Here is a 21,265-nt window from a genome sequence, read left to right on the forward strand (position 1 = left end):
ATCATATGTCACAAGCATTGTTTGTTGCCTACATTACAAGAGCTTTCGGAGGCCTCAAACGTCACCCCAAGTTCAACGGCACAAGCCACTGTCACAAACAAAGAGATTGCGGCTCTTTGCTCTTAATTTTTGAGAAAGACTGAGCAGTAAGCAAAGAACAAAAGAGACTGAAAGAGGCTTCACTTATTTTGCATTTACTACCTAGACCTGTGGTATGTTGTGCTGTCTTCAAAGACATGGGGTGGGGTGATCACTTGCTCTGCATGCAGAAAATCCCTGGTTCAATCCCTGACAACTCCAGTTAAAATAGGATCAGGTAGCAGATTTTGAGAGGATGTTGTGCCGCTCTTCTAAGTATGGGGTTTCTGTTTGCCCTCACCCCCTCCTTTAAAAAAAAAAAGGCTCAGGAGGTTTGCTCTCAAAGGAAAGGGATTACATGGGGCTGGAGGGACCAGTCAGGAAGGGGCAGGAGTCCAGCTTTATAAGCTTGCTCCTCCTCTAACACCTTCCTCTTTGCAGTTTGTGCTGTGCCCCCCCCCCTCTGTAGTGTAGTCTCTAGCTATTTGTCTGATAAAGGGGCAGGGCTGGGGTTTTTAAGGTGTGTGTAGGATTCCTTCATTATTACATTGCTACAACAGCACTTCCCCCAGAACAGTAGCACTATACGTTCTTGCGTATAGAATTGTCGCGTTGGAGGTGGGGTCTTCTAGGTCATTTAGTCTTGGTATAGGAAATCCAGGACCAGAACAGTGCCAACTTCCCATGTTTTGCAGACTTAGCAAGAGCAGAATGAGAAATGGGTAGCATGTGGAACCCAATGCAGTTTTCTATCCACTAGACGGAGCCTGCCGAGATCACGAGCCACAAATAAAACAGGGTGGATCACCCTCCCTATTATAGTTACTCCAGGCAGGGTGCAAAAAAATACAGATGTTTATCCAGAACTGGTGCACTGCAGCCTCTAACTGGTGCGCTGCAACTGACCCCAGTACCATGGGTTTGACAGTCCTGCTCTAGATCATGCTCTCTGTGCTTGCTAAAGGATTCATTGACCACTCCTTTGCAGCTGGTATACAGCAGGGTCAGGTTCCAATGACAGTCTGGAGTGCATTAATATTGCCAGTGACCATGGTTAATTTCATGTTTGATTAACTCTCAGATTAAGCTGTAACAGGCTCTTTAGGAATCATAGGAAATCCATTCTTAATAGCGGTTAATGCATATCAGTAATTCAAGGAGGGGGAAAATTGATAGATGGCTGGAGCTTTAGCACCGCTTTTTGAAAAGTGATGAAAAGGGACCACATATTAATGTGTATGACTGAGCATTCAGCAGTTCTCTATAGATTTCTCTCTCTTACTCATCTGTTTGAGGCAGTGTTGGTAACAGTAAGTTTGGAGTTCCCGCCCACTCCTATCCGCAATGGACAGCTCCCATCCAAGGGCACAAAGAAAAGGGTGCATTTGCAGCTAAGCTTTCTTTCCTTGAAATCACAGGCATTTAATATCAAGAAATCACATACCTAAAACCTTGCTAAGCATCTTGATACTGGAGTGCAGTGCTGGGGAAACCTGTAGCTTTCAGGCCTAATTATATCCAACCAAGGTGCTAATTTGGCCTAGGAAACCCAATGTAATATCTTATGTGACATTAGGAGTGGGGCAGCTAAAGATGTGGCTGCAAAGTAACAAGTTGGGAACTTAAAGTGATTCTGATTTATCTATAGCAAATGGGATGCAGTTACAGCGCTGATCGGCTGATTACTACTCAGAGAGCTAGTATGTTTGCAGGCACAGTTTGGATTTGCAAGAATTTAAACTGCACCTGCAAGCAGACAAAGCTGGGCTCACTGCCCACATTGATCAGCAGACTGGTATCTATACCAAACTCCATTGAAGGTGTGCCCTCTGCAACAATCAGTTGATTGGTGCTGATAGCATGCCTTCAAATGGATTTTCTGTTAGCACCAATCAGCTGATTGGCACTTGAAGTCACTATTTGATGTCAAAATGACATCAAATGATTGACAGGTGGGGAGTCCTACCTCTCATAAATGGCCAATGGAGGGTGGGCCAGATACCCACCCCTGTTGAGTTTGTGGATGATATAAGATTTGAAACAAGGTCTATTTCCCTGCCTCCAGTTTTAGCTAGTAACTTCAGCATGTACACAATACAGTGGTACCTCGGGTTAAGTACTTAATTCGTTCCAGAGGTCCGTTCTTAACCTGAAGCACCATTTTAGCTAATGGGGTCTCCTGCTGCTGCCGCACCGCCGGAGCAGGTTTTCTGTTCTCATCCTGAAGCAAAGTTCTTAACCCGAGGTACTATTTCTGGGTTAGCGGAGTCTGTAACCTGAAGCGTATGTAACCCGAGGTACCACTGTACATTATGGTCTGCCACTTGACAGTATGGCTCTTTTGGTCCACTTCAGGGGGCATGGTACTATGGAAGGACTTTTATTTCTGGGTGTGAAAGATTATTTCCCATCTGATTTCTAGAGGCATGCATGCTTTACAGTTCTTCCTTCATCCTTCCCCGCCCTTCATTTATAGCATCTTTTCCTCAAGAATTTATCATTTCTATCCTCCTCCAGCCCTATCTGACATCCTGCCAACAATACCCTTTGTGACTGTTTATATTGGGTCTGTTCCCTTCCTGTTATCCATTTTGTTCTCTCTTTGTTAGCATTTTAGGCAGTGTAGCATCCTAGTTTTAATTTCCTTTTCCTATCTAATCTAGGGAGTTAACTGTCAGATTTCTCTCTCTCTCTCTCTCTCTCTCTCTCTCTCTCTTTTGGGTATCTGTTACTTAAAAAATGAACAAACAAACAAACAAACACAAACCAGCAAAGCATAGTGCTCTTAAGTTAGGCATAACATAGAGGACTGGAACGACAAAACTTTTCATATATTGTATATTTGTAAAGTGTATTATATTAAATACTTCTTGGATAAACTTTTGTTACTTCCACATAATTTTTTTAGAAATACATTTATTACTTTGGAGGAGTGAAAATGAACGTGTTTTATTTCCATATTAGTGCATGAATGGGTCTTTGGGAATGTAAGCTCCATTAACACTAAAGGGAGCTGTAAATGCAGTGCTCAATTCTTTAATAGTCACCTACTCAGAATTTTACTTATTGTGTCCTTTTTTCTTCTCCTCTACAAAATGTATTAAGTAATCACACTGAACATACATTGTGCTTTTACATTGCAAGTTCCCTTAATGTTTTGCTATTACCTTTCCAACTGATTCTAAAAATGAGAAACTAGCTATTTTTTAACAAGGCTATAAAGATATATGAACAAAGCCTGGAACTAATAGAGCCAGTGTGGTGTAGTGGTTAAGAGCGGTCGACTCGTAATCTGGTGAACCGGGTTCGCGTCTCCGCTCCTCCACATGCAGCTGCTGGGTAACCTTGGACTAGTCACACTTCTCTGAAGTCTCTCATCCCCACTCACCTGTGGGGGAGGAAGGGAAAGGAGAATGTTAGCCGCTTTGAGACTCCTTCGGGTAGTGATAAAGTGGGATATCAAATCCAAACTCTTCTTCTAATAGTTGGGCAAAAAGAGACAGGGATGCAATGACTATCAATACTTCTCATTTTTGTGAATGGGAATCACATATTTGCAGCTGCAGTCTGTAGATAAATGTGCCTGACATAGCAGCAGGTTTCTGAACAGTTACAGAAGGAAGGAATAAAATTTTGCAATTAAGCCTGAATTACTGAGTAATATTCAGTTCTCGGTGCAATAGCAAACAGGTCAGCAGGCTGAGAACTTATAATAAGGAGTAACAGTCAGGATTTGAATAGAGAACTTAAGCCTTAGCAAGATGGTCAGCACTTTAAATAGGGAATGGTGCGCAAATGAGTTGTTTGCATAAATGAGACCTTAACTAATATGCAAACCAACAGATGAAATAGCAAATTGGAAACTTTTGCCTTAGCTTAGCAAAAATGGCACATCTACACCTGTGGATACATGTCTTGAGGAACATGCAGCTTTGCTCTTTGATATTGCAGGTATATGTGTGAAAATAACAGAGAAGCTTTCGCACATCCTGGTTTTTAAAAATGCTATCAGAGTTTTATGAATAAATATTTTAGCACTTCTGAACATAAACTCTTTGCAGAAATATTTTCTTAAGAGAGCAGAAACAGGACAACATAAAGCCAAAGTTACATGGTTGATGTGATTGTTTATATCCAATGTACAGATAACCTAAAGTGACTGAAATTGCAGGCCCCTTCTTATTACTACCACCTCACCAAAGTTTGACAAATTTGGTTTTCATTACATTATTAAGACCTGGATACAACACTACAAGGGGACTGGTGTCAGAAAATAGCTTTTACAGACTTTCTCTGTATTCTGTGTATTCCTCTGTGGGATACCTTGAGGGCAAATTTCAAAGCACATGAATGCTCATGTTCCTGACAGAAACCGGAAAATGAACATGTGTATTCACCTTCTATTGTTTCCCAATAAGGAAAAACAACAGAATCTTGGTTAAATCATTCCATCTCTTCTCACAAAGAGAGAATCTCATTCCTTTCTCCTTGAAATAATGTTGAACACTTCTTAGTCATAAAATTACAGATCTTCATTATCTCAAACAGCTTCATCTCCAACCCACTTAAACAAAAATATTTAGTATTGAAAAATGATTTTCAAAAAGAGCTTTAAGAAAAACATTAAACTGCCTGGGTTGTGAACTGGGCTGAAATGCTCAAGGAAAAGTCTGCTTTAATGTTCATCTTAGAGCAATAACAGCCTGTGCAAAGAAGTGTATTTAGTCCACCCACTTCCATGTTATCATCATAAGATTCCTTAATTAAAAGGCTATTAAGTGACAAAGAAGTGAGGGAGATTACACTACCAAGGACTTATTGAATTTCCGCCAGTTTTAGTCACTGTATAAATGCAGCCTTATTTTGATAACCTTCTATTGATACTGATGTCTGTGCCACCCATTGGATTCTGGAGTATACTCAACTGCTTATTAGCTATGGTGGATACAAAATGGTACAGAGGAGAAAAATATTGATTGTAAATGCAGAGTCAATACCCCGTGTCAAGACGTGATGACGAATACAGCAAATAAAGCAGCCACACCAGTCATGAGACTGGGCAAGAATATTACGTCTGTGGATCTCATACATGTATTGTTTTCACAAATTTATTATAGTTGCTTCTCCATCCAGCCAAACACACTATGCCTCTTAATTTGTCTTACCCTTTCACACCCTCCTTTCAATCTCATCTTTCCCCAAGCTTTCAGTGACCACTGGACTCAACTTGCCTATGGTTCACTGGACAGGCATTGTCCTCTGCTTGCATCTTGTCCTCCCAGCTTTCAGGTGTTCAACATTTGCACTACAAACTACAAGTTTTTAATTTTTGATGCCTTTACTGTGTTTTAATTTGTTGGAAGCTGCCCAGAGTGGCTGGGGCAACCCAGTCAGATGGGCGGCATATAAATAGCATGATGATGATGATGAATTATTATTCAGTAGTTTGTGACCTCCATGGCTTGGTCATAACTGATGTGTTGGGTTGTGTGCATCCCTTAGTCACTGGGTGAATGTTGGCCAATGGGGCCACGGTGTGCCTGTTGGGGGACACCTATGTTGGGGGACACCCCTATGGAGTGGGGAGGGAGGGATCTTAGGAAACACAGTAAGGTAAAGGTAAAGGAACCCCTGACCATTAGGTCCAGTCGTGGCCAACTCTGGGGTTGCAGCGCTCATCTCGCTTTATTGGCCGAGGGAGCCGACGTTTGTCCACAGACAGCTTCCGGGTCATGTGGCCAGCATGACTAAGCCGCTTCTGGCGAACCAGAGCAGTGCACAGAAACGCCGTTTACCTTCCCGCCGGAGCGGTACCTATTTATCTACTTGCACTTTGACGTGCTTTTGAACTGCTAGGTGGGCAGGAGCTGGGACTGAGCAACGGGGGCTCACCCCGTTGCGGGGATTCGAACTGCTGACCTTCTGATCAACAAGTCCTAGGCTCTACTTGCTCAGGTAACGGGAGTAGACATTATCCCCATCTGTTAATGAACACCCCATCTATTAATGAAATTATCCCCATCATTTGATGAAGTTGATTTGGTTACATGGGTTGAATTTGACTAGTTAATTTGTTTTGCAGATCCTCAAGTTATATATAATAAATACAACCTATGTATCCACATTTTTTTCTTCCTGGTGTGCTGGCAACTGATATGTTTCAAAATCAGAGACAGAAACTTGGGAAAGGGAGCCACTTGAAAAGTCTCTCTCGTGTTGATCCTTAGCAGAAGCACCTGTCTTTAGTCTTAGCTGGTAAAATCTCATTGTTTCTAGAAGGACTTTGCTCACTTTCAGCATTAATATTTAACATGGAGGCAGGGAGTCACAGTTTAGTGGTAGGACTAACCAGACAGTGAATCATGAACCAGGGATCGCTCAGATCAGCTATGAACTCATGAGGTGATGATGGGCTTCAGTCTCCAACAAGCAATATGCAGACAGTTAATAATAGTGGCTTTGATTATATCTCACCAGTGTTCCAAGGAGTTCAGGGCAGCACGGGCCGTTCTCCCATTTGATCCTAAGTGCCTGACCTAAAGGTCACACAGTGAGCTTCATGGCTGGATGGGAATTTGAACCCAGGGCTAGTCCAACACTCAGATCAGTACACCAGAAATGTCTGTTTTGCAGTAATCACAGAGACAATCATAGTAAAAAAACAAAATAAAACCAATATATTTGAATGTGTGATATAAAACTCTGGTGTAGTGGTACCTTGATTCTCAAACGCCTTGGTACTCAAACAACTTGGAACCCAAACACTGCAAACTGGGAAGTAAGTTTTCTGGTTTGCAAACTTTTTTTGGAAGCTGAATGTGCTCAGACTTGAGTGTTATGCTTCTGATTTGAGTGCCATATTTCTGTTTTGAGTGTTACGCTGAAGTCTGTCTGTTTTTGCTATTTATTTTGCATTTTTGTTTTTGCAGCTTATTTTTGTTTTTGTTTTTGTGACTGTGTGGAACCCAGTTCAGCTACTGATTGATTGATGGTGTGCCTGCAGTACATTGTTTTATTGCTTTCATTTTATGGATCAATGGTCTCGTTAGATAGTAAAATTCATGTTAAATTGCTGTTTTAGGGGTTGTTTTTAAAAGTCTGCAACAGATTAATCCATTTTGCATTACTTTCTATGGGAAAGTGTGCCTTGGTTTTGGAACGCTTTGGTTTTGCAATGGACTTCCAGAACGGATTAAGTTTAAGAACCAAGGTACCGCTGTTAAGGTACCATAAATGTTATTTTAAGAAAATGATGGTTGGTTGGCTGAAGATGAAACTATCTCTCTCTCTGTCTATCATCTATCTACACTTATTCTTTTTTTATTCCTAACATTTAGATTCCACTTTTCCTCCAGCACCCGTGGTTCACAAGAATTCACCCATCAGGCACTGACCAGGCCCAAACCTATCTATCTGCACCTTTAGACTATGCCCTGGGACCTTTTCTGTTGCAAAATGCTTTTTCTATATACAAGCAAATGACAGCTAAATACAAAGAGCTTCTGTTTTACACACAAGCTCTGCTCTGTTACAAATTACTGTTTTATTTTATGAAAAGACTACCATTCTTCCTTAGCAGAAAAAAAATTCTATAGCAAAATTTTCTGGTTTTGCCATTAGCTAATTCACCCTCATAAACTCTCTCTCTCTCTCTCTCTCTCTCTCTCTCTCTCTCTCTGTGTGTGTGTGTGTGTGTGTGTGTAAACTTCAGTTTCCAATTGGTATTCTCAAGTCATATTTATTTCAGTGCAATATATCCATTAGTACATCTATTGCAGGTAAATTTGTTACTGCTTCAACATATAGGACATAACATTGCAGCAATTTCATTTTACAAGCTAATAATATTCCGTAATGTAGTTTACAATATCATGTAGATGGATTTGATTAGGGAAGTTCCACCGTCAGACGGCTTGAATGGTGGATTACAGGAGATTCCGATTTTAACTTATTTACTGTGCAAATGAACTGCTGTCATGCACAATAAAATGCATTAATTTAACAGGTGCATCATTTTCCTCTCTCAGCTATTGAGTGAAAAGGAATAAATATCAAGCAATCCATTTTGATTCCAAATGAAGCACAGGTTTGAAGTGGGGTTTGACACTTGACATTCTTACTCTGTTAAAGCGAATGCTAATCACAATTAGATATTTTGCAAACTTTGCATGGATTTCCTCCTCATCTCTCTGGGGGTTCCAGAAAAGGTAGACAATTTGGTGCCATCAACTTGTGCCCAAACAAATTTCTCTTGACAGCTAATGGGATTTCAAATGCATTGGAATTAACTGACCATCATAGGCCAAGGCAAATTTTGCTGCCTACCAGATAGTTGATACTGATTCTGTTTAAAACTTTTGCCTGTATTGTGTATACTGGTCCAGTTTCTTGAATAATCAAGAATTATTTGCTCTGCAGTCGAGTGCAAACCATGCTTCCTGTGGGACAATGTATCACTGGTTGCTTAGGTGAGTTTTCTGGCTTGCCTTTTTCTCTCTACTAACTTGAATATGATTTTGTGACTAGCTGACAATGCAGTTACAGTATATTCGGACTATGAAACGTGAGTGTTGATGAGGGGAAAGACATGAAATCAGTTAACTCAAAGTAATATGAGCTACTGCATGTGGAAAATTTACCATGTGGAGGCCATTTTAAAGTGGTTTTTATGTTAGAAATAGGCAGTTTTTTCACATCACCACAGGTTCCGTATCCATTTGGGTGGCCTAGAGTGGCATGAAGAAAACAGTTTGATTTGGTGGGGCCTTAATGTGTGACAACCATCTTGTGTGCAGTAACGCAAGACATTATGACGGTCTCCGTTTCACTGGCTGAGAAATGGTCACATGATTGTGTATCTTTTGGCGTTCCTAGTTAGAAAACAAATACAGTGGTGCCTCGCAAGACAAAATTAATTCGTTCTGCGAGTCTCTTCATCTAGCGGTTTTTTCGTCTTGCGAAGCAACCCTATTAGCGGCTTAGCGGATTAGCGCTATTAGCGGTTTAGCGGCTATTAGTGGCTATTAAAGGCTTAAGGGATTAGCGGATTAGCTGCTAAAAGGCTATTAGTGGTTTAGCGGCTTAGAAAAAGCGGGTGGGGAGCGGAAAAAAATCTCAAGACTCGCAAGACATTTTCGTCTTGCGAAGCAAGCCCATAGGGAAATTCGTCCTGCGAAGTGCATTGAAAAACGGAAAACCCTTTCGTCTAGCGGGTTTTCCGTCTTGCGAGGCATTCGTCTTGCGGGGTACCACTGTACCGTACTTTTCTGTGTATAAGACTAGTTTCCCCCCTTTAAAATCATGCTAAAAAGTGGGGGTCATCTTATACATGGGTAGTGCATAGTGTGGACGTTTGATTGGTTAGCAGCTATTGTGCGTGTTATTGGTTGCTGCGTTAATGGCTGGTATTGATTGGCTGATCCTGCGATTGGGCGGGCGATTGGCAGCTTCTGCCTGTGAGGGGAGAGACAGAAGGCTGATTGTGCAACACACGTGGGTGAGCGATTTGCGGCATCCCCCCCCCCCAAAGCTCAACAACCCTTGGTAATCCCCCCCCCAAAAGCTCTACATCTTTGTGCCATCTCCCCCCATTTTCTTAAATTTCAGACCCCCAAAATAGGGAACATCTTATACATGGGGACGTCTTATACACAGAAAAGTACGGTATACATTACATGGCATGTTAGCAGAGAGGGAGGCAAAAACCATATCACAAGTGGACCATCTGCTAACCCTGCACTAGTGATTGCCTTTTGGGAAGGAACCTGATGACTTGCTACAGTTTGATTTTTTTTTTGTCATTCTATTTACATATTTTTTAAAAAAATATTTGCATGGCAAAGATTCAGATCCTGAAAGGCAGGATATAAATAATTATAATAAATGAATGATACACAATTGATGGGGAACTCTGCTCTGATGAGGAGAGTGAGACAGAGAAGCTCCAGTGCCTGAAAGTGTGGGAAATCACTCTTATCTTGTTACTGGAAAATAAAATATGTAGATGTGATCAATTACTTATGGCAGAGGGCCATAGTTTTTGGAAGCACATGAATCAGCAAAAACAATGTGAGGTGAGTGAATTTGTCAATAAAACTCCAGCCCCCTGGAGCTGGCTCATCCAAGTGACTCTTTTCAAACAAACTCCAGTCAAACCGACTAATACGCTCTGGCTTTGCTACTACTAACTCCTTGTAGCACAATAATGCAAGTCTCATTTGGCTTCGCCAAGAGTAATAAAATAAAGCATTTGAGCTGAAGCACAAGAAAGAGAAGGAAGAAATGCACAATAAATCCAATTAGCATTTAAGAGAGAAGGAAACTTTTAAAATTGTTGTTTAAGCCTCAAATCCAGCCAAATAATAACCATCGTTTTAGAGAAAGGCCGGTGTTTCAGCAGAAGGAGAAGCACTGCACAGAACCTTGTGGGGTTTTTTTTATTTAAAAAATGTTAAGTACCCAAGACCTTCTTAACATAGGGAGAGAGATAAAGGCAACGAGCAGATATTTTAACTGAACACACAGCAAAAGAAAATTCAAATAAGTACAGCAACTGCTGTAGCTGGAGATGAAATTAAGCCTCTTCGATGTACATACATACTTCACATTTATTTCTGAACTGGTGTCTCTTAAACACTGCATCTTGCATAATAGAAAAGACAATTAAACAGAACAGCATGAGGCTGTCAATCACTCCAGCAACCCACAAAAGCATCTACCATCAAAGTAAATAACGTAAAATGTACAAAAGCGAGAGAGAGGGAGTACCTTTTATCAAAGCAGATAAATGTAAACATGAAAAGAAAGCTAAGGTTGAATACTGACTGTCATAGAACAAAAAAGGCACCCCCTCCCCTCGATTAAATGGTGTATTCATATCATCAGAGCAGGTTGTCCACGTATTTCACACAGGAAGTAAAAGATAGCATTCATTAGCGTTTCAGAAAGTGTTTTGCAGACATGAGTGCTATTAGGCTGGATTTTGGGGGAGCTGGTGGTATACAAATAAATAGTCCGTCACAGCTTATCGTCACTTTAAGATGCATGTGCATGCTGCAGTTTACTGAAACATGATTGGCTGCTACATAAATCAATCTGATAGAGATCAGCTCCGCAAAGAAAAGATAAATCATTAGCCTGCACTTTTTGGAATGTAATTCATTTTAGATAGTGATTATTGATGATTTAATTCCACTGGTACATGTACACGTCTAGACCATGTTTTGTACTGAAACCATTAAAGCAAGTTAACAAATTCTTTCCAAGAAATGCCACGAGGAACTAGTGATTAAAACCATGTAAATGGAACATTATGGATGAGATTTTACATGCTGAAAAGTTAGCAAAGCCCAAGTTATGGCTCCCACAGCAAATATATGTCAAACCTCTTATACATATATAATATTTCCTATTGCTGGGTGGTTGTGACCATTTTTCTACCTAAATAAATGTCTTTGGTACGTAAGTGTTACGTGTACAAAAGATGACCACTCTGGGAGACATAACTCTGAATTCCTACAATTTTGGCCATGTTAGAATGAAACCATGAGGATGCACTAATACTTTTGCATCTGCCAAAATGAGTAATTAATTTGTGTTGTATAAATTTTCTCCAAGGCATTTTTTTCCATGTCAGGGCTGAGCCCTAGAACGAGAACAGAGCGAGAATGCCTCTGTTCATATACAAATTGTTTTATTAACTAATTAAATGCATATAACCGCCCAAAGATAAATATTCCCTGGCTGGTTTAAAAAGTAAACACTGTTAAACATATAATATGTGATAAATAAAATCAACCAAAGGCAGCAAATAAAAACCCAGGTTTAAAACACAATTTAAAATCCTTAGAACTGGGTGAATTATCAGGTTTCACCTGGCACCCTCCCCCCAAAATAAATAAATAAATCTCACCACTGTGTAAACCACACATCTAGAATTAGAAGACAAGAGTTTCACATCTGACAGAGTGGCTTTAAGAAGAGGTAAATCCTGACCACTCTTTACACACACACACACACACACACACACACACACACACACACACACACAAAATACCTGCTTAATTATTTGGGGGTAAGGAATATCTATTGTGTTACCAGATGTTAAGGAACACAAGGCTCCTGTACAAGAGGGATGTCAGCATATCCTGCAAAGCAAGCTGAATCTGGTGAAATTTCTTCTTTTATACAATTATGAAGGGTCCTATCCATCTCCTGTGCACGTGGTCTCCATCAATGCCACGTGAACATGTTACAAAGGAAGCATCTCATTCTCTCTCATAAGATTGTCATTGTCAAATCGGAAATCCAAAATATAATTGTTATGTATGGCATTTTGAACTCACCTTCTTTTTGCCCACTTTGCAGGGTGACAAGATAGCAGCACGGGTGCGATGCAGTTTCATAAAATGAGTCATGTCTTGGTGCTGGAATGAGAGGGCAATGGTCTCTACTCTCTCATAACTTCTTTGAGTAGAGATGGGTGCAAAAATCCTTCTGTTTCTCTCTGTATGCTGCCAACCATTCAAGGGTCCACTCCTTAACATGCATAATATAGTTATATAAACATATTTCCAAGTCCGTAACCCTCCCTCCCAGCTGAGATTAGACAGGCCACTTCTCCACTGAACTTCAGGTACCTGACAAAGACCATTCTTTTTCAGCAGCTATTTTTGGGAACTTTTCTGTTCATTGTCTTCATTGCACACTTTCTATAATGTTTATGTACACCGCTTGCAAGCTTAGGAAATTAAGGTATACCTTCAGTCAGTCAGTCAGTCAGTCAGTCAGTCAGCATGATCAATATAATACAACTGTTGATAAAAGTGAGCAGGGACAAATGTCTTTGCTTGAGATCCTTAGAATTTCTAATTCAAAAATGGCCTGATTCCTCTTTATTCTTCTGCCTACTAAGGAACCTGCACATTTAGCCGAAAGATAAACAAAGATCTGGGTAACACCTGGATTTTATATTTCCAAATACAGTGGTGCCTCGCAAGACGAAATTAATTCGTTCTGCGAGTTTTTTCGTCTTGTGAATTTTTCGTCTTGCGAAGCACGGTTTCCCATAGGAAATGCATTGATGGTTTCCCATAGGAATGCATTGACAGTTTTAAGAAAAAGGCGCAAGACGTTTTCGTCTTGCAAAGCAAGCCCATAGGGAAATTTGTCTTGCGAAGCAACTAAAAAACAAAACAAAACTCTTTTGTCTTGCGAGTTTTTCATCTTGCGAGGCATTCGTCTTGCGAGGTACCACTGTACATGGAGTAAACCATTGCAATGCCCCTTCTTCCCAGAAGCCATGGAAGCAATGTAAAAGCTGCAGAGCTCTTAGCAATCCCTCATCTCAATGTCTGCTACCTCCTTCCACATTCCAGCTGAAGACTGCGATTACATGCAGACTCCATGGCTCAACATGCCTGAGCTTTCTTCCTACCCTCTCTCTTCTTCCTTCCTTCCTTCCTTTCTACATTTTTATTTTTATTTACATATCGTTTCCAACAATCATTTAACATAACTTCTTATCTGATACAATATTTTAAACTTCCGTCAAAAACCTCTGATGATTTTCCGTTCTTTATCACTTATTCTGCATTTCTTAATTTCTCTTAATTATCATTAACTAAAAATTCTCTTCATAATCTTTCTTGCAATATTTCAAATAGTCCTCATTACAGAACTTCTTGTAGTCCTACTAGCGTAATCTGTTCATTACAATTGCTTTTAAATAGTTCATATTTTTACTCCAGTCTTCTAAGAATCTCTGGTCCCGCAGGTTTTGAATCCTTCCTATTAATTTATCTAATTCTGCATAGTCCATTAATTTCGTCCACCATTTTTCTTTCGTCGGTAATTCTTCTTGTACCCTCTTTCTTTCTTATAATCTGTCCAAGTGAAGACATCTACAGAACCCCAAAATTTGCACAATATCTTGCAACTTTTTGGCACTGCCTTATGTATAGTTCATAGGGACACGGGTGGCGCTGTGGGTTAAAGCCTCAGCACCTAGGACTTGCCGATCGCATGGTCGGCGGTTCGAATCCCCGCGGCGGGGTGCGCTCCCGTCGTTCGGTCCCAGCGCCTGCCAACCTAGCAGTTCGAAAGCACCTCCGGGTGCAAGTAGATAAATAGGGACCGCTTACCAGCGGGAAGGTAAACGGCGTTCCGTGTGCTGTGCTGGCTCGCCAGATGCAGCTTGTCACGCTGGCCACGTGACCCGGAAATGTCTGTGGACAGCGCTGGCTCCTGGCCTATAGAGTGAGATGAGCACACAACTCTAGAGTCTGGCAAGACTGGCCCGAACGGGCAGGGGTACCTTTACCTTTACCTATGTATAGTTTAGGGCTTAAAAGGGTTAGATGGTCAGTGATATCTGTAGCCTGTTCCATTATTATTGTTATTTTAATTGAATTTACATGCCGCCCTATACATGGAGGTCTCAGGTTCCTCTATATACTTACTTGGAAGCAGGCCAGAACTTGGTAGAACTCAGTTTGAGCACCTCTCAGGTGGGCTCTGGCATCTCTCAGGTGGGTGCCATTGCCATTCAAAGAGAACAAGGAGTTAACCCTGTGAAAATGTGCATTGGATTGTAACTCTGCTCCAACTCTAGGTCTAGGAGAGGGGCACTGCAGCCCATCCACTAACATTCCCCTGACTCTCTGTCTCCCTAGGCAGTTAGCTCATACTTCACGATAGGCATTCTGACTATACTTCCTTGGGGGAAGGAGATGTAGCTGAAATCTTCAGAGAGATGCATGAAGAATTATTTGGCAGGGATGCTAGTCCTGTTGGCCAGAGCCACCTAACAAGACTCTTCTTGTGAATATTTGACATTGGGTTCAAAAGGATGCCCCTTATGCACAGCAGACAGTGAAGCGACCAGAGATTTCTAGCAAAGATGCCCATGTTACTTTAGCGTTCTGTTGAATTTTTGTTTTTGCAGGTATGCCACTGCTTTAACAACTAAATAAATGCTGATAAATCAAAATTAGGCACAATTAATGAGGATGTTTTCCTGCACGAGCTGCATCGAATGAATAAGAATATTTGTGCTCTTGTCCGGCTTGCATTCTTGTTGATGAAGTTGGTGCAATAGATGCTTTTGCTCATTATATCTGGTAGGAGAAGAAACATTAAACCTTTTCAAAAGCACCAGAAGTTTGTTTGTTTTCTGATTACTACCACTTGCTATCTTTGGAGTTTAAGCCCTAGCCATCTACATTTCTATGTGTCTCACAGACCTAAAGTTATATTGCCACAATGTTTATAAGGGTGAGTTGGCTGAATTGCACCCCACAATTCCTAAATGAAAAATGGGGAGGTAGGGAGTACATTCTATGGCATATGAATGGGAAATGGTTCAATAAACTGATCTGAACCTTTGTAGCACAGGAGAGCTAAGTTTGAGAATACTCCATGCTGAATTTGGGGTAGAAAGTATAAGAAAAAGATTGTTTTGAACCAGTTAAATACTTGATGAGAGTCTGGCATGTTGACCATTCCTGTGTGTTTTCTTCCAGAGAGTTTGCTCGGCTAGGAAAGGCTTCTCCATTTCTATTGTATGTGTTCTGGAAAATGTTTTGTTTTTGTTTTTTAAGGCTAAGGGCAATGTCTAGTATGAGCTTTTACCTCTGAAAAAGTGTGATATATTCAATGTAATTTTCCCCCCAATAAAATTAATTTTCAAAAAGATACAGGCAATTCCCAATTTATGTTCCAAAACAACATGCTTTTACATGAAATCATGTATATTTTAAACATCATTGGAAAAGCCTGCAAACACCCTCTAAACTTCTGAAAACCCTTGAAAAAGCCAGCAGCACTTATCAGATGCCAAACTCTGCCAGACTCCACCACAATCACTCTTTCCAAACCTCCTTGCTCAAACAATTCTCCACAGGCCTCAACGGTTGGGGCAAGGGCTCCTGGGATTGCACTTGCAAAGCTTGTGGGATTGAAGCCAACTTCTAGGGACTGAACTCCCTTCACCCCCCCATAAAATATTTGGTGCCCCCCCCAAGTTGATGGGCATCACTATTCATTGTGCATTCATCCTGTCTTGTGATTGATTATGTGGGGTGGAGCTTACCTGCCCCTCCTATTTTATTGGAGTTGGCACCCTTGCTAGCCACTGTTTTCGGGCCATTTTTGCCCTTTCTCGGCATTTCAGGGCTGCTTTTGCCATTATTTAAAAGTCACATCTGCGCAGTTGCATGTCAATTGGATGCTTGTAAATTGGTCATTGCCTGTATTTAGTTGATGGGCTTTCTTATTTTGCTGTTGGTGGGAAATGTTTTTGGCTAGTCTTCATCTCTTGAAGTTTAGAAGCATGTTGTTGCTAGGCAGGATTCTCACAGACCAGGCATCAGCCTTGAACAGTTTACATTTCAGGAAGGCCAAGAGGTTAGTGTAAAAGGAATCAGGGAGAAGAAATCATAGGAAATGAGTAACAAAATTGTTTGGGAGGCATGAGGGAAAAGGGTGGGGAGACTCTGAGATGCACAACAGCCAAATTCCTGACAGGCAGCTTTTGAAGGCATATGAGAGCCTTCAGGAAGTGGGAGAAAGAGAGGAGGCAACTGTGTAACTGTGGGTTCTTTTTCTGCCGAATTTCCTGTTTTTCCATTGCAGCCTTTAAAGCGTGTTCTCCTTCAGGGAGAGCACGTGTTGCGGTGGGGTCTACTGAGCCACCCCTCTGTTACCAGGCAAGGTCTCTAAAGATGGCCTGGGGCAGTGATTGGTTCACTGGGTTGCTGGGGTAAAAGTTATGTTGCAATTTTGGTGGGAGGGGTAAAAAGGTTTAAATACTCTGCACGCAGCCTTGTACTTTCTCTTTTGCTGCGTGCAACGGATCACCTGGAGCACTTGGACCGTCTGGAGGACAGTGGAGCGATCTTCTCATTGTCTGGTTACATTTCTTTATTTTCCCCTTCTTTTTAATCTTCTCTAGTCCCTTAATTAATTTAATTCCCCCCCCCCTTTTTTTTTCCTGTTTGATTTCCCACCCCACCCCTTATCCTGCCCTTTGGGAAGATTCTCCCTGTACCTGTGAGCACTGCCTGTGCTTAACCCTCCTTGGCTTGCCTTTCCCAATAGGGAGAGAGCCCCCATTAGGGGTTTTCTTTTGCAAAAAGGTTTTCCCCATTTTTGCCTGTTTAATTGTGGGGCTAGCCAGGGCGGTTCCCAGCTTACCTGGAATCACTTTCATTTATACCATCCCCATAGGTTGGCTTTATTTTGGGTGCGTGCAGTGCTGTTGGCCAAAATTTTAATCTAGCCTTGGGCGGGAGCACTATATTGAGTTCCTTTAATATTGCAATGAGACAAAAAAGGCAGAGAGCAGAAGCATGGAGGCCTGCACGGCCTGCACGGCCTGCACATATCATTCAAGCCTAAGCCTGCTACAGTTAGCAGTACAGTAAATTTCCAGGTTACCTGGAATCACTTTCGTTTATAGTATCCTCATAGATTGGCTTTATTTTGGGTGATTGCAGTGCTGTTGGCTGAGTTTTAATTTAGCCTTGGGCGGGAGCACTATTTTGAGTTCCTTTAATATTGCAATGAGACAAAAAAGGCAGAGAGCAGAAGCTGGGAGGCCATCACGGCCTGCACGGCCTGCACATATCATTCAGGCCTAAGCCTGCTACAGTTAGCAGTACAGTAAATTGTTAAGTTCCTGTGACATGTGACTCATTCTCTCTATAAGAATGTATCTGTTTGTTTGCAGGCTCACTTGTTGCTAATGTATATCTTAGGCAGACAGAATGGAGCCAGAGGCTCTCTGTGCCTCCAATGAGCACTCTTTGTATGCTCTTTAACTATGCTGTTTCCGAACAAGTTTATTTTCTGCAAGTTAGAGACGAGCCATTGTGGCTTAGTGGCTAGAGCGCAGGACTAGGACCTGGGAGACAGGGTTCATATCCCCCACTTAGCAAAACAAGCTGCTCCTTTTGGACTATTTTGTTGCTGGGTAGTTTGGCGCATTTGTGATATTGCTCCCAAAAAGAACTTGGGGTTTCTTGAGGAGGTGCTTCCCTCTAAAGGGCAAGCAGGGGTACCTGGACAGGCGGTGGGCTGCCTTGAGTTTGTTATCTCATTGGAAACATTTATGTCTGGCCTAGCAGGTGATCCTAGGGCTTGGCCCACTTGGCCCTAGAATTTGATGGCCTCTGGCAGCGTTTCTGGCCTGAATAGCGTCCCCATGTGGTGCACAAAGCATTGGTTTCACCTGTTCCTCACATTGTTTAGGTTTTTTGCAGACTATGACAGGGCCTTTGCAGATGCCTCCAGAGCTTGCCTCTCCTGCAGAGGATGACATGTTGATGCCCCAGGTGCCTTCTTCCGGAAGGAAGCGTCTTCAGAGGCAGGAAAAAGCGGAGCAGGGATGAGGCTTACACCTCCTTGCAGGTAAATCATCACTGGGCTGATGATGATTCAGACATCACCTTGGACCTCTCCAGGGGACAGGGTGAGGCTGTTCCAAGTCTTTAGGGATCATCATGGATAGCTCAGCCGGTCAGCCTATGGTGCCGGTAATGCCTAGGTTGCAGGATTGGTCCCTGTATGGGACAGCTGCATGCTCCCTCATCACTTTACCTGGACACTGAGGTCCAGCGCCGAGGGCCTTTCTGGTGGTTCCCTTACTGTGAGAAGCCAAGTTACAGGGTACCAGGTGGAGGGCCTTCTCGGCAGTGGCACCTGCCCTGTGGTACACCCTCCCACCAGATGTCTACTACCAGACTTTTAGAAGACATCTATGGCGGCCCTGTTCAGGGAAGCTTTTAATGTTTGATGCATTACTGTATTTTAATATTTTGTTGGAAGCTGCCCTGAGTGGCTGGGGAAGCCCTGCCAGATGGGCGGGGTACAAATAGATTATGATGATGATGATGATGATATTGTGGGAGAGTGGACTAGATGATCCTCGGAGTCCCTTCCAACCCCACTATTCTATAAGTGGTAATTCACTATGATGGGAATGTTAGACGCAGGGCTGACATCATCCCCTTAGCTCGCTAGGATCACAGGGACGGGGACATGTGGACAGCTCCACATTTCAAAGGGAAATTCCCTGAGCAATAGAACCTGAAGCTGGTATGCAGGAAGCTGGCCTGGTGGCAGCTTTGTTGGGACTTCTTAGGGATCGTCCCTAAGAGAGCCCCATACGATTCCATCTGATCCATATTTATCACATCCCAAAGGCACCTCAGTGAATGATGCTATCCCTCCGGAATTGTTCCGTGAAATATGCATCTTTGGATCAGGCAGTTGAGCTTACCAACAAATTGGAGGAGGTGCCTTGTTGGCATTATGCAATATTGAATTGGCTGTTAGGCTGCTGCCGGTTCACCCTCAAGATTTTAAGTAGTTAGGCTTTAATTGGATGGTCCTTATATTCATAAGGCGATGCCAGTGGGTTGCTCAACAGGCTGTGCAGCACTGGAGTCCTTTAGCGCCTTTCTGGATTGAACATTGCGAGTCAAGACTCGTTTAACTGGGGGTATCGTTATGTGGATTATTTTACTGGCTGTTTCTTGTGACACCAGCCTCTGCTTAGCTTACTGGATGCCCCTTTATTCCCTGAGGAGCTGGGTGTTCTGTTGGCAGTGGAGGATAGTGGGTCCTACTGCCCCTTTTAACGTATTTGGGGCTAGCTGGATACCGTTGCTCAAACATCTGCTTGCCTGTGGAAAATCTGTTTGCCTTGAAGGATGTTATTCTTGTAATACTTCCTCTGAAGCAAGTGTTGCTTTGTCAGATCCTATCATTCCTAGGTCAGTTAAATTTTGCATGCAGGGTGGTTGCTCCAGGCTGCTCCTTCCATTCCTGCTTGGCCAGGTGGTCTCATGGCCCGGGGTCCCTTCATCATCATGTACAGTGGCCTTGAGCCTGGCAGGGCAAGGCAATCACATGTAACCTAACTTTTCTCGAGTTTTCCCCATTGTAGTGTCAGTGCACATCTGGACTGAGGAGTTTAGGGACCGTCGGATCTGTCTTGGTCTGATAACCAGGCAGTATGAGAGTCCTGGCAAAACGGTCTTCATGCTCTGGCAGAGTCTTCGCAATGCTTAAGGTTTAATATTGCGTTTCTGCTCGCTTTATTTCGGGATCATCTAATGTTTTTGCTGTCGCTCTATCCCGTTTTTTCAGTTGGAGAGCTTCAGATCCTGGGCTCTGGACGCCCAGCTAGACCGGATTTTCTGTAGCTCCTTTGGCACTTGGCAACAATTATTAATTATGAGGAGTAGTAGCTTACGTTTCCCCATCTGCTTTCAGGTCTTATGAGAAGGCCGGGATTGATTTCTTAAAATTTAGCTGGCAGTCCTCGGCCATTCAGAGGAACCTGCCCCCATCCTCTGAGCAGGACCTGCAGTAATTCACCCATCTGCTGCAGATCGGATGCAGTGTTAAAACTATCAGAATTCAGTCCGCTGCAATGTCTGCTAGAGTAAAGCTTTAATTTTTCAGAGACCCTTCTAAAAGTGTGTCGTGCGCAGGGTCTCGGAAGGTTGGAATAGGCTCCGAACTTCACAGGCCAGCAGGCAGGAAGCCGGTCAATGTTTGACCTATGCAGTATCCGCAACAAGTTAAGACTTGTCGGCTGGTTCAAGATCAAGACAAGACTTATTTCAGTATTCCATTGTAATTTTGGTGTACTGAGGGTTGGGGAAATTGTGTTGGAGCCAGCACGGGGCTGAGAGTTCGGAGGCTTATTGCCTCAGGACTTTTCCTTATCTGCTTTGGAGCTTGTCATAAGTGTCTGGAGCTCTAAGTCAGACCTAGTGAGCAGGGTTGCCACCATCAGGCTTCCAGTCACAGGTGAGGTGGGCCCTTGCCCTGTTATTGGATACCGGAAATATTTGGCTTTTCGTTCCCCTGGGGGCTGGCTCGATCCTAGTGCACAGAAATGGGTTCTGGTTCGACAGGCATCTAATTGCTCACATTGTGCGCCTGTTATTGCAGCCTGCGGCTTGCCTACCGCTGAACACACCTCATTCCTTCCAAATAGGTGCTGCTGCAAAGGCTGCGCACTGGGGCCTGTTAGTAGGCAGGATTGTGAATACGGGTCATTGGAAGTCTGACGCTGACAAAAGGTTATGTCAGGAAGCATCGCCAATGATGCCTGTGCTGATGCCTGTCTGTTATTCCTTTTTTCATAGGAGCAGCTGTTCACATTTGGATTGTC

At 42.6% G+C, this 21,265-nt stretch overlaps 1 long non-coding RNA gene across 1 annotated transcript in view; it reads left to right on the top strand.

Moving 5' to 3' along the window:
• Window positions 1–16,913: 16,913 nt before the first annotated feature.
• The window catches only part of LOC310660151, a 586,996-nt gene continuing 582,644 nt past the window's right edge, over window positions 16,914–21,265 (top strand). Inside the window, exons 1-2 of the long non-coding RNA XR_014503245.1 lie at window positions 16,914–16,987; window positions 18,339–18,486. This is a non-coding gene — a long non-coding RNA (uncharacterized lncRNA). The remainder of the gene's footprint in view (window positions 16,988–18,338; window positions 18,487–21,265) is intronic.

Source organism: Podarcis tiliguerta (genome assembly GCF_965153285.1).
Source record: "Podarcis tiliguerta genome assembly, chromosome: 11".
In the NCBI taxonomy this organism is placed as follows: Eukaryota; Metazoa; Chordata; class Lepidosauria; order Squamata; family Lacertidae; genus Podarcis; species Podarcis tiliguerta.